We start from the raw sequence: 11,966 nt of genomic DNA, 5'->3' as shown, positions 1-11,966 counted from the left end.
ATGTGGTTTATGTTGGCACTGGGGGAGGTGACCATTGTGTGGAAGGTGGCGCCCCGTGGGGTGCTGTCTGTCTAAGTCCTTGTGGCGCTCCGTGTGGTGCTTGTGAGTTTCTAGCTGAAGGAAGAGTGGAAACGGGCATTTGTTGAATGTTGATGGCAGGTTTTAAGTTGTGAATATACACAGCTTCCGTCATTCGTAATCTCCGGGTGTCATGTTCATTGTGTAGGATTACTGTGTTTTCTTCCATCATTTTTCTACTCAGTGTTTGCCCATGTGTCCTGTCGTTATGGCGGCGTATCGCTCCATCCTGTAAGTGCGCTGTGATTCTTTTGGACAGTGTGGTGGTAGTGAAACCTATATACCTGGTAGGTAGGCGACTGCAGTCACCAATATTACAAGTATATTGGTATACTAGGTTCACTTTTTGCAGTGTATTTGTTGGTGGGAGACAGCTGTTCTTCATTACTAGATTGGAGGTTCGTTTGGATTTGTAATAAATTGTGAGTTTGATGTGTGTGTCGGGATTGGTGGGTTTAACATTACGCTGAATGATATTCCGCATGACTTTTTCGTCTTGTTTGTAACCAGAAGACATAACGTTTTTATAATATAAATTGATGTAGTACAGTTCTGATTATCCGGCTATCATGGGACTTTTCCATTGCCACTAAATCAAATATGCGTTGCTTGGGGTCACACCCTTTAAAAAAACATAAAACCACCCTTAACCCATTTAATTTATACCTAAACTTCACAAATAACTTAAATAAACACAAAAAAACTACAGTAGTATAAAATAAAGTGCTGATCAACAAGTGAACCTACCTTTGAACCTGTCTTATTTTTTCAAATGAGCCTACAAACAAATAAACACACTTATGATAAAAAAAGGAATCACTCACACAACTTTTATTAAATTTTCTGTTATATATATATATATATATATATATATATATATATATATATATATATGTGTGTGTGTTGTGAAGGTTGGACAGATGAGTGAAAAGGTGGTAGAGAAATACGGGTTAGAGCGAGAACACTGTATTACTGACGTTTCGACTACAAGTCTTCTTCAGAGTGACAGATAGCGTGTGTGTACATCATATATACTCTCTTTATGGCTCATCCGGCTGGACGTTTCAGTGGAAGACAAAAGATCACGATGGGATGTAATTATAGTGGAGGAAAAAATATCACGGTAGGATATAATGTCACTGGAGGACAAAATATAATTTTAGAAAGGAATGCCGGACATAATGTCACTGAACGATGGGAGGCCGGCGTGAATCACGGTGACGTAGGGGGACAAAATGTACAAAATAGATCGGATGACCGTAATCGACCAGATGTCCGTGATGGGGGAAATTTTAATTTTGATAGGAGAAATGTTAATGAGGCATTGAATGTCAATGAAGGACCAAATAATAATAATATAGAGCAAGGCATAAATAAAAAACAAAATGATAATATAAGACATGATATTGAAACTTAAAATGTGTCAAAAAGAAATAATCACGAGTTTCTTAAAACTATGTACTTTAATGCTCGTAGTATTAGGGAGGCCTTTTGGATAGATTTAAATGAGTGCATAGAGGGTTTAGGAAGAAATGTCAATGTAATAGTACTGGGAGACCTTAATGCTAGAGTGGGAAATGGTCCAATCGATGGAGTGGTTGGGAAGTGTGGAGTTCCAGGAAAGAATCGTAGTGGAGAGTTGATGGTGGAAATGTGTCTAGAAAGAGAGTTGATGATAGCAAATACAGTGTTTCGGAAGAAAGTCAAGCATAAGTACACATGGGAGAGGGTGGTGGAGGGAAGGGTGGTAGATAGAGCGCTAATGGATTATGTAGTGGTAAATAGGATTATGATAGGAAGAGTTAAGGATGTACATGTGCTAAGGGGAGAGGGTGGGGGAATATCAGATCATTTTTTGGTGGAAGGTAAGTTGAGAGTGGAGGATAGATGGAGAAGGAGGAAAGGGACAAAAGGTAGGGAGGTTCTTAGAGTGAACTCCTTGAATGAAAAGGAAAAGGAGAAGGAGTACGAAAAGAAGCTGAAGGAGGAGTGGGAGGGAGTAAAGGATAGAGCAGAGATGGGTGTGGAGGAGGAATGGGGATGGTTCAAGGAGGGAGTCTTAAAGTGTGCAAGGATGGTGTGTGGAACAAGAAGGACAGGGGGAAATAGAAGAAAGGGTAGTGAATGGTGGGATGAGGAAACAAAGAAGGTTGTAGAAGAGAAGAAGCGAGCATTCACAGATTGGTTACAAAAGAGGACAGGGGAGTCATATGAGAGGTACAAAGAAAAGAAAAGAGAAGTAAAGCAAAAGGTAAAGGAGGCAAAGAGGAGAGCAGATGTGAAATGGGGTAGGAGTATGACAGAAAATTTTGAAAGTAATAAAAAGATGTTTTGGAAAGAAATTAAGAGAGGAAGAGGAGGCGAATCAAGTAGGGAAGAAAAGGTAAAAGGTACAGATGGAGAGTTGATAATGGAAGAGATGGCAGTGAGGGGAAGATGGGCAGAATATTTTAGGGAGTTGCTAAATGTGAAGGAGGATAGGGAAGGAAAGATAGCTGCAGTGGGAAATACGAAGAAAATGAGAGTGATGAGTGAGGAGAACGGAGGAGAAATAAGGAAGGATGAGGTGAAGGCAGTTGTAAAGATGATGAAAGCAGGTAAGGCACCTGGTCTGGATGGATGTCATGCAGAATGTCTGAAAAAGGGAGGTTCAGTGATGGTGGACTGGTTGGTGAGATTATTTAATGTTTGCTGGAGAGAGGGTAAAGTACCGGAGGACTGGAGTAGTGCCTGTATAGTTCCTCTTTACAAGGGAAAAGGGGACAAGTGTGAATGTAGTAATTTCAGAGGGATTAGCCTGTTGAGTGTAGTAGGGAAGGCTTATGGGAGAATCTTAATTGAGAGGATTAGGAGAGGAACAGAAGGAGTAATTGGTGAGGAACAGTGTGGATTTAGGACGGGTAGAGGTTGTGTAGATCAGATCTTTGTGGTAAGACAGATATGTGAGAAAGCTATAGGAAAGGGGAAGGATATTTTTTGGGCTTTTATGGATCTAGAAAAGGCTTATGATAGGGTAGACAGAAAGGCACTGTGGGAGGTTATGCAGATTTATGGGATAGGAGGAAAGCTTTTGAGAGCTGTCAAGAGTTTTTATGTGAGTAGTAGAGCATGTGTTAGGATTGGAAATGGAGAGAGTGAGTGGTTTGAAGTAAAGGTGGGACTTCGTCAAGGATGCGTTATGTCGCCCTGGCTGTTCAACTTATACATGGATGGGGTGGTGCGAGAGGTGAATGCTAGGGTAGTGAGTCAGGGATTGGAGATGGTTAAAGAAAATGGAGAAAAGTGGGAGGTGAGCCAGCTGTTGTTTGCGGACGACACTGCGCTTGTGGCAGGGTCAGAGGAGGGATTGAGGAAGCTGGTGGCAGAGTTTGGGAGAGTATGTGATAGAAGAAAGCTAAAGATAAATGTGGGTAAAAGTAAGGTGATGAGATGTACAAGGGGTGAAAGTGGCAGTAGACTGGAAGTGAACATTAAGGGAGAGCGACTGGAGGAAGTGGATAGTTTTAGATACTTGGGTGCAAGTGTAGCAGGAAAAGGTGGAGTGAAGGTGGAGGTAGAATGTAGATTGAGAGAAGCGAGTAAATGCCTTGGTGGTTTAAAGAGTGTAATGAGAAATAGACATTTGGGAATGGATGCGAAGAGGAGACTGTATGAAGGAGTGATTGTGCCAACAGCACTGTATGGGGCAGAAACGTGGAACATAAGAGAAGAAGAGAGAAGGAGTTTGAATGTGTTTGAGATGAGGTGTCTGAGAAGTATGGTGGGGGTTACTAGGCTAGATAGAGTGAGAAATGAGGAGGTGAGGAGGAGAACAGGGGTGAAAAAGGATTTGGGAGAGAGGGTTGATGAAAGAATATTAGGATGGTTTGGACACATGGAAAGAATGAGTGACGAAAGACTAGTAAAAGAGGTATGGAAGGCAGATGTGGAGGGAGTGAACATGAGGGGACGTCCTAGGATGAGGTGGATGGATGGGGTGAAGGGGGCTTTGGGGAAGAGGGGAATGTCTGTTGAGGAAGGAAGGGAGAGGACGGAAGACAGAGGTGAGTGGAGAATGGTTGTATATGGATGATGTTGTGACGACATGAGGAGGAATAGGCGGGGGGTGTGGGGTGGGGTAGTATGTGTGAGTAAATTTTGACGCAGCCCGAAGGGATTTCTCCCCGTCCTCTCCTTATATGCAAAGGGGGACGGAGAGGGGGGGTCGCCGATTAAATGAAGCGGCCTTGCTGTGGATGCACTGTGTCTTGCGACACTGCTTCTGACCCAGGGCGGTGGGCAGGGTTCAGGGATGACCCGTCATCCAGGAGGTGCTCAGATGAGAGGAAGGGTGGGAGGGGTGTGGAGTGTATTTAGGGATGAAATGGGTGGGAGTGTTTTTATGCCTTTCCTTTTGTGGCTACCTCCCGTGGAAGGGGGAAAAAGCCTTGGTATATGTATGTATGTATGTATGTAGTATTAGGAACAAATTTCAAGAAATACAGGCGTATGTCAAAAGCGAAAATCTCGATATGATAGGAATAACTGAGACATGGTTAAATGGTACAGAGTTCGAAGCTGAATTCAATATTGCGGGATTTAAACACTTTCATCAGGATAGAAACCACAAGAAAGGTGGGGGTGTTCTATTGTACGTTAAAAACAATGTTCATGCTTGTGTTTTAGAGAAAGTGAAACAGGATGCATATGACAGTTTGTGGGTTGAGTTAACCCTAACAAATGGACAAAAAATGAATATAGGTGTAATATATAGGCCAAAGACATTATCATTAGCAGACGACAAACTGTTATTTCAAGAACTGTCTAGTTTCTGCAACCGGGATTTATTGATAATGGGTGATTTCAATTTTACTGACATTGATTGGATGACCCTTGAACATGGCCATATAGGTAGTCGCTTGATTGATTTTCTTGGTGACAATTACTTAATTCAGCATGTAAAAGAGCCCACAAGATATGGAAACTTGCTCGATTTATTGATCACTAGCCGCGAAAGCATGGTAACTGATGTAGAAGTCGGTGAATCTGTTGCAAATAGCAATCACAATTTAGTCAGATTCAAACTCCTAAACAATTTTAGAATAGATACTTGTGCTTCTAAAATACCCGATTTCAGTAAAGCTCAGTTCATAGAACTACGTCAGGAGCTTCAGCTTACAGATTGGGAGGCAAAATTAAACGAAAGGCCTGTAGATCAGATGTGGGAAATATTTCAAAATACGCTCACTAAGATGATTCAAACTTACATTCCTTTTAAGGACAGACGTCCCCCAAATCAGGCTCGCCCAAAGTGGCTCGACAAAGAAACTGAAAAAAGTATTGCTAAAAAGAGACAGGCTTATAAGAAATATAAGTGCTCGGGTGCATCTAAAGACTATGAAAGTTATGTATCAATACAGAGAGATTTAAAAAAGACAATAAGAAAAAGAAAACGACAATACGAAATGAACATCGCTGATAAATCCAAAGAGAATCCCAAAGAATTCTATAGTTACATTAGAGATAAAAAGGTTGTTAGGAATCACATTGGTCCACTATTATCTGCTGACGGTCAAAAAATGAAGGAATGTGTCATATCTTAAACAATTATTTTAGCTCGTGACTAACTTACTCGAATTCTACAACACAGTTATCTCGAATTTACTTTGTAACTCATATCTGCTGAAGAGGATCACAGTAAGTGATCGAAATATACAGATCTCTATATCTTCGCTTATTCTTCTCCGAAAGTGGGTCATCAGTATTATATATATATATATATATATACATACCTTTATACATATATATGTATGTATATATATATATATATATACATATACATGTGTGTGTGTGTGTGTGTGTGTGTGTGTGTGTGTGTGCGTGTGTGTGTGTGTATGCGTGCGTGTGTGTGTATGCGTGCGTGTGTGTGTGTGTGTGTGTGTGTGTGTGTGTGTGCGTGTGTGTGTGTGTGTGTGTATGTGTGTGTATTCACTTGGTCTTTGGATCACGTTTTGGACTCGTGATCGACAGCTATTTTCCTCCTGGAAGAGAGCTCAGAGCTCGTAGGTCCGATCTATGGGTAATGCTATGACCTTACACACACACACACACCCAACTCCCCGCCCACGAGAGTCAGAGTAATGGCCCGAAGCGCAGCTGTACCGAAATAATTTCGGCCCTGGGCAGGATTCGAACCAAGCACTACGCGCACCAGCATGCTGGTAGTTCATCGCTATACCAACTGCGCCACCGTGTGTGTGTGTGTGCGTGTGTGTGTGTGTGTGTGTGATTCACCTTGGTCTTTGGATCACGTGTTGGACTCGTGATCGACAGCTATTTCCCTCCCGGAAGAGACCTCAGAGCTCATATGACCGATCTATGGGTAATGCTATGACCTTACACGCACGTACACACACAACTCTCCGCCCACGAGAGTCGGAGTAATGACTCGAAGCGCAGCGATACTGAAATAATATGAGCCCTGGGCAAGATTCGAACCAGGTACCACTGGCACTACCGTACTGGCAGTCTAGTACTCTACCAACCGCGCCACCGAGAGAGAGAGAGTGTGTGTGTGTGTGTGTGTGTGTGTGTGTGTGTGTGTGTGTGTGTGTGTGTGTGTGTGTGTGTGTGTGCGTGTGTGTGTGTGTGTGTGTGTGTGCATATTTGAATTTTTGCATGAGCGACTGTTTCTTATTAGGCAAAACAGGTTCATGTGCTTAAGTCGATTTTCGTATGATTTATTTTTGATATTTGGAATCAGTTTTGTGGCTCGCCGTTGTACTTTTTCCAGTCTGTCAATGTCTTTAATGAGATTCGGTGACCATACAGAAACAGCATATTCCAAATGTGGACGAACTAACGATTTATATAGCTTGTTAATGAGTGATGGACTTTTGAAATCAAAAGATCGCGCAATCAATCCCAGAATCTTATTTGCTTTCTCAGAGGCTGAAATACACTGCTTGGATGATTTGAGGTCGTTACTGATAATTACGCCGAGATCTTTTTCACTATCCACTTTTGTTAACGAATTTCCAAATAACTTGTAATCGTACTTACTGTTATTTTTACCTATGTGCATTACCTTGCATTTACTTGTGTTAAATTTCATTAGCCACTTTTCAGACCATTGCTGTAATTGATCTAAATCTTCTTGAATATCTAATTGGTTTGAGTGATCATTTGCCACTCCGCACAGTTTTGTATCATCAGCAAATTTGGAAACAGTAGATTTTAGTCCATGGTCTATATCATTTATATATACTATGAATAGAAGTGGCCCAAGACCTGGATCACGACATGGTCATTCTCCAACAGCACTCGGGTAGCACAGTATGTATTCTTATTCCATCTATCCATTTTCCAGGCTAGCCTTCAGACAATATATATATATATATATATATATATGTATACAAACATATATATATGTATACACACACACACACACACACACACACACACACACACACACACACACCTTGTTTTTCTGCACAGACACCAGCTAGCGAATACCTGTGAAATTTATATCTCCGAATAGTGTTAAGTGATTGTGTTGTGTTTTTGTGATTGTAAACGTATAGCGCTATACAGTTACAGATATAAGATAAAGTGTTGTGTTCTGTTTAGATTCAAAACAGTTTTCTGTTACTGTACTCCAAAGGTAGGAGAAATAGTATAAGGTAAGCAGAGTAAGCTTCGCGTAATTAGTTTATTAGAGACCGCTTTTATTTGTTGTTGATTTGCATTTTCTCTTTGCCGTTTATATTACTAAAGGGGGAGCGAAATGGCTTGTGAAGGTTGCGTGAACCTAGAGGTCCGTCTCAGGATGTGTGAGGAGGAAATTCGTCTTTTCAGGAGTGCGCTCCGTGAGAAGAGTGAACCCTCCCCACAACCCAAAGAGCGTTCCACTTCTTCCCCTACTGTCACTGCCATGAGCGAGTGGCGCTCCGTGGGGTCCCGTTTGTCGAGCCCGCGTTCGGTGGACGTGTGCCCTGTGGAGCAACCACTGGCTCTAGCCAATCGTTTTGCTCTACTGGAGGATGAAGTGGCTGAAAACCAGGAGTTCTTGGTGGTGGGGGACTCCATGGTGCGAGGCTATGACGACATCCTGCAGCGGAAGACTAAGCGACGGTGCAAGCTTGTATGTCAACCGGGCCGTGGGATCGTCGATTGTACCCGGTCCATCAGGGAGCAAGGACGGAAGAACACGGTTACGATTGTTCATACGGGAAGTAACGATGTAGGTAGGGTGAGATCAGAGGAGCTTGTTCGGAATTACAAGGTCCTCCTTCAGGAGATGAAGGAACGTGGGAGCCGTCACGTAGTCTGTAGGATCCTCCCGAGGATCTACGCAGGCTCGTGTTGGAACAGTAGAGCCATAGGGATCAATGATAGGTTATCGCAGTTGTGTACACAATTGGGATACCACTTTCTTGATCCTTGGTATCTCTTTTCTAGGCGCCATGACCTTTACGCTTCTGATGGGATCCACCATACCCGCAGAGGCAAAGATGTTCTTACAAACCTCATTGTGGGAGTTTGTAATGAATTAGCTCCTTTTTTAGGGTAGAAGCCCAAAGGGAAGGGGAAATAGAATGTACTTGGGAAAACAGTGTAGAGTATAGCATTAATATAGAACAATGTACCAGTATAGGACAAAATATAATTTTAGGATATAATGTCGCTAGAGGACGAAATGTCACATTAGGATGTAATGTCATAGGACAAAATGTCACAATGGGATGTAATGACAGTGGAAGACAAAAGATCACGATGGGAATAATGATAGTGGAGAACAAAATATCACGATAGGATGTAATGATAATGGAGGAGAAAATATCATGGTAGGATATAATGTCAGTGGAGGACAAAATATAATTTTAGGAAGGGATACCGGACAGAATGTCCATGAAGGCCAAAATATCATGATAGGATGTAATGACAGTGGATATAATGTCGCTAGAGGACGAAATGTCATATTAGGATGTAATGTCATAGGACAAAATGTCACAATGGGATGTAATGACAATGGAGGACAAAATATCACGATGGGAAGTAATGATAGTGGAGAACTAAATATCACGATAGGATGTAATGATAATGGAGGAGAAAATATCACGGTAGGATATAATGTCAGTGAAGGACAAAATATAATTTTAGGAAGGGATACCGGACAGAATGTCAATGAAGGCCAAAATATCATGATAGGATGTAATGACAGTGGAAGACAAAAGATCACGATGGGATGTAATTATAGTGGAGGAAAAATATCACGGTAGGATATAATGTCACTGGAGGACAAAATATAATTTTAGAAAGGGATGCCGGACATAATGTCACTGAACGACAGGAGGCCTGCGTGAATCACGGTGACGTAGGGGGACAAAATGTACAAAAGAGATCGGATGACCGTGATCGACCAGATGTCCGTGATGGGGGAAATGTTAATTTTGATAGGAGAAATGGAAATGAGGCATTGAACGTCAATGAAGGACCACATAATAATATAGAGCAAGGTATAAATGAAAAACAAAATGATAATGTAAGACATGATATTGAAATTCGAAATGTGTCAAAAAGAAATAATCACGAGTTTCTTAAAACCATGTACTTTAATGCTCGTAGTATTAGAAACAAATTTCAAGAAATACAGGCGCATGTCAAAAGCGAAAATCTCGATATGATAGGAATAACTGAGACATGGTTAAATGGTACAGAGTTCGAAGCTGAATTTGATATTGCGGGATTTAAACACTTTCATCAGGATAGAAACCACAAGAAAGGTGGGAGTGTTCTATTGTACGTTAAAAACAATGTTCATGCTTGTGTTTTAGAGAAAGTGAAACAGGATGCATATGATAGTTTGTGGGTTGAGTTAACCCAAACAAATGGACAAAAAATGAATATAGGTGTAATATATAGGCCAAATACATTATCATTAGCAGACGACAAACTGTTATTTCAAGAACTGTCTAGTTTCTGCAACCGGGATTTATTGATAATGGGTGATTTCAATTTTACTGACATTGATTGGATGACCCTTGAACATGGCCATATAGGTAGTCGCTTGATTGATTTTCTTGGTGACAATTACTTAATTCAGCATGTAAAAGAGCCCACAAGATATGGAAACTTACTCGATCTATTGATCACTAGCCGCGAAAGCATGGTAACTGATGTAGAAGTCGGTGAATCTGTTGCAAATAGCGATCACAACCTAGTTAGATTCAAACTCCTAAACAATTTTAGAATAGATACTTGTGTTTCTAAAATATCCGATTTCAGTAAAGCTCAGTTCATAGAACTACGGCAGGAGCTTCAGCTTACAGATTGGGAGGCAAAATTAAACGAAAGGCCTGTAGATCAGATGTGGGAAATATTTCAAAATACGCTCACTAAGATGATTCAAACTTACATTCCTTTTAAGGACAGACGTCCCCCAAATCAGGCTCGCCCAAAGTGGCTCGACAAAGAAACTTAAAAAAGTATTGCTAAAAAGAGACAGGCTTATAAGAAATATAAGTGCTCGGGTGCATCTAATGACTATGAAACTTATGTATCAATACAGAGAGATTTAAAAAAGACAATAAGAAAAAGAAAACGACAATACGAAATGAACATCGCTGAGAAATCCAAAGAGAATCCCAAAGAATTCTATAGTTACATTAGAGATAAAAAGGTTGTTAGGAATCACATTGGTCCACTATTATCTGCTGACGGTCAACTTGAATATTCAAATGAAGGAATGTGTAATATCTTAAACAATTATTTTAGCTCGGTATTCGTAAACGAAACACCTCAAGGTGAATTCCAAACTGAAACCTGTGAAAAGTCTAGGGTAAACTTACTCACTCACTACGGTAAATATAACAAAAGAAAAAATTAAAAGGTGTATAGACAAACTCAAAGTTAATAAAACACCAGGGCCTGACGGTTGGCATCCAAGAATCTTAAAGGAAATGAAAAATGAGATTGTTGTTCCATTAGAAGTTATTTTCAAGAAATCCATCATATCCGGAGATGTCCCAAGAGAATGGAAGCTAGCTAACGTTACTCCCATATTCAAAAAAGGTGACAAAAAGAAACCAAATAACTATAGGCCTATAAGTTTGACTTCAATCGTAGGAAAAATAATGGAAACTATCATCAGAGATGCTATCGAACATCATTTAGAAAGTAACCGTTTGATAAATGATAGCCAGCATGGTTTCAGACGGAAACGTTCTTGCGTGACTAACTTACTCGAATTCTACAACACAGTTATCTCGAATTATGACAAAAGAAACAATATAGATTTAGTATATCTAGACTTTGCAAAAGCTTTTGATACCGTCCCACACGAAAGACTAATTACTAAATTAGCTTTGCATGGAATAAGTGGTAGCCTATTAGGTTGGACTAGTAATTGGTTGAATGGTCGAAAACAGAGAGTTGTTTTAAATGGAAAAACTTCTGGATGGAAAAGTGTTGCAAGTGGAGTTCCTCAGGGTTCCGTTCTTGGGCCACTTCTATTCATAGTATATATAAATGATATAGACCATGGACTAAAATCTACTGTTTCCAAATTTGCTGATGATACAAAACTGTGCGGAGTGGCAAATGATCACTCAAACCAATTAGATATTCAAGAAGATTTAGATCAATTACAGCAATGGTCTGAAAAATGGCTAATGAAATTTAACACAAGTAAATGCAAGGTAATGCACATAGGTAAAAATAACAGTAAGTACGATTACAAGTTATTTGGAAATTCGTTAACAAAAGTGGATAGTGAAAAAGATCTCGGCGTAATTATCAGTAACGACCTCAAATCATCCAAGCAGTGTATTTCAGCCTCTGAGAAAGCAAATAAGATTCTGGGACTGATTGCGCGATCTTTTGATTTCAAAAGTCCATCACTCATTAAC

This window comes from Oratosquilla oratoria, chromosome 26 (genome assembly GCF_046742065.1).
Source record: "Oratosquilla oratoria isolate Oo_2021 chromosome 26, ASM4674206v1, whole genome shotgun sequence".
NCBI classification, from domain to species: Eukaryota; Metazoa; Arthropoda; class Malacostraca; order Stomatopoda; family Squillidae; genus Oratosquilla; species Oratosquilla oratoria.
Note: the sequence above shows the minus strand (reverse complement) of the source record.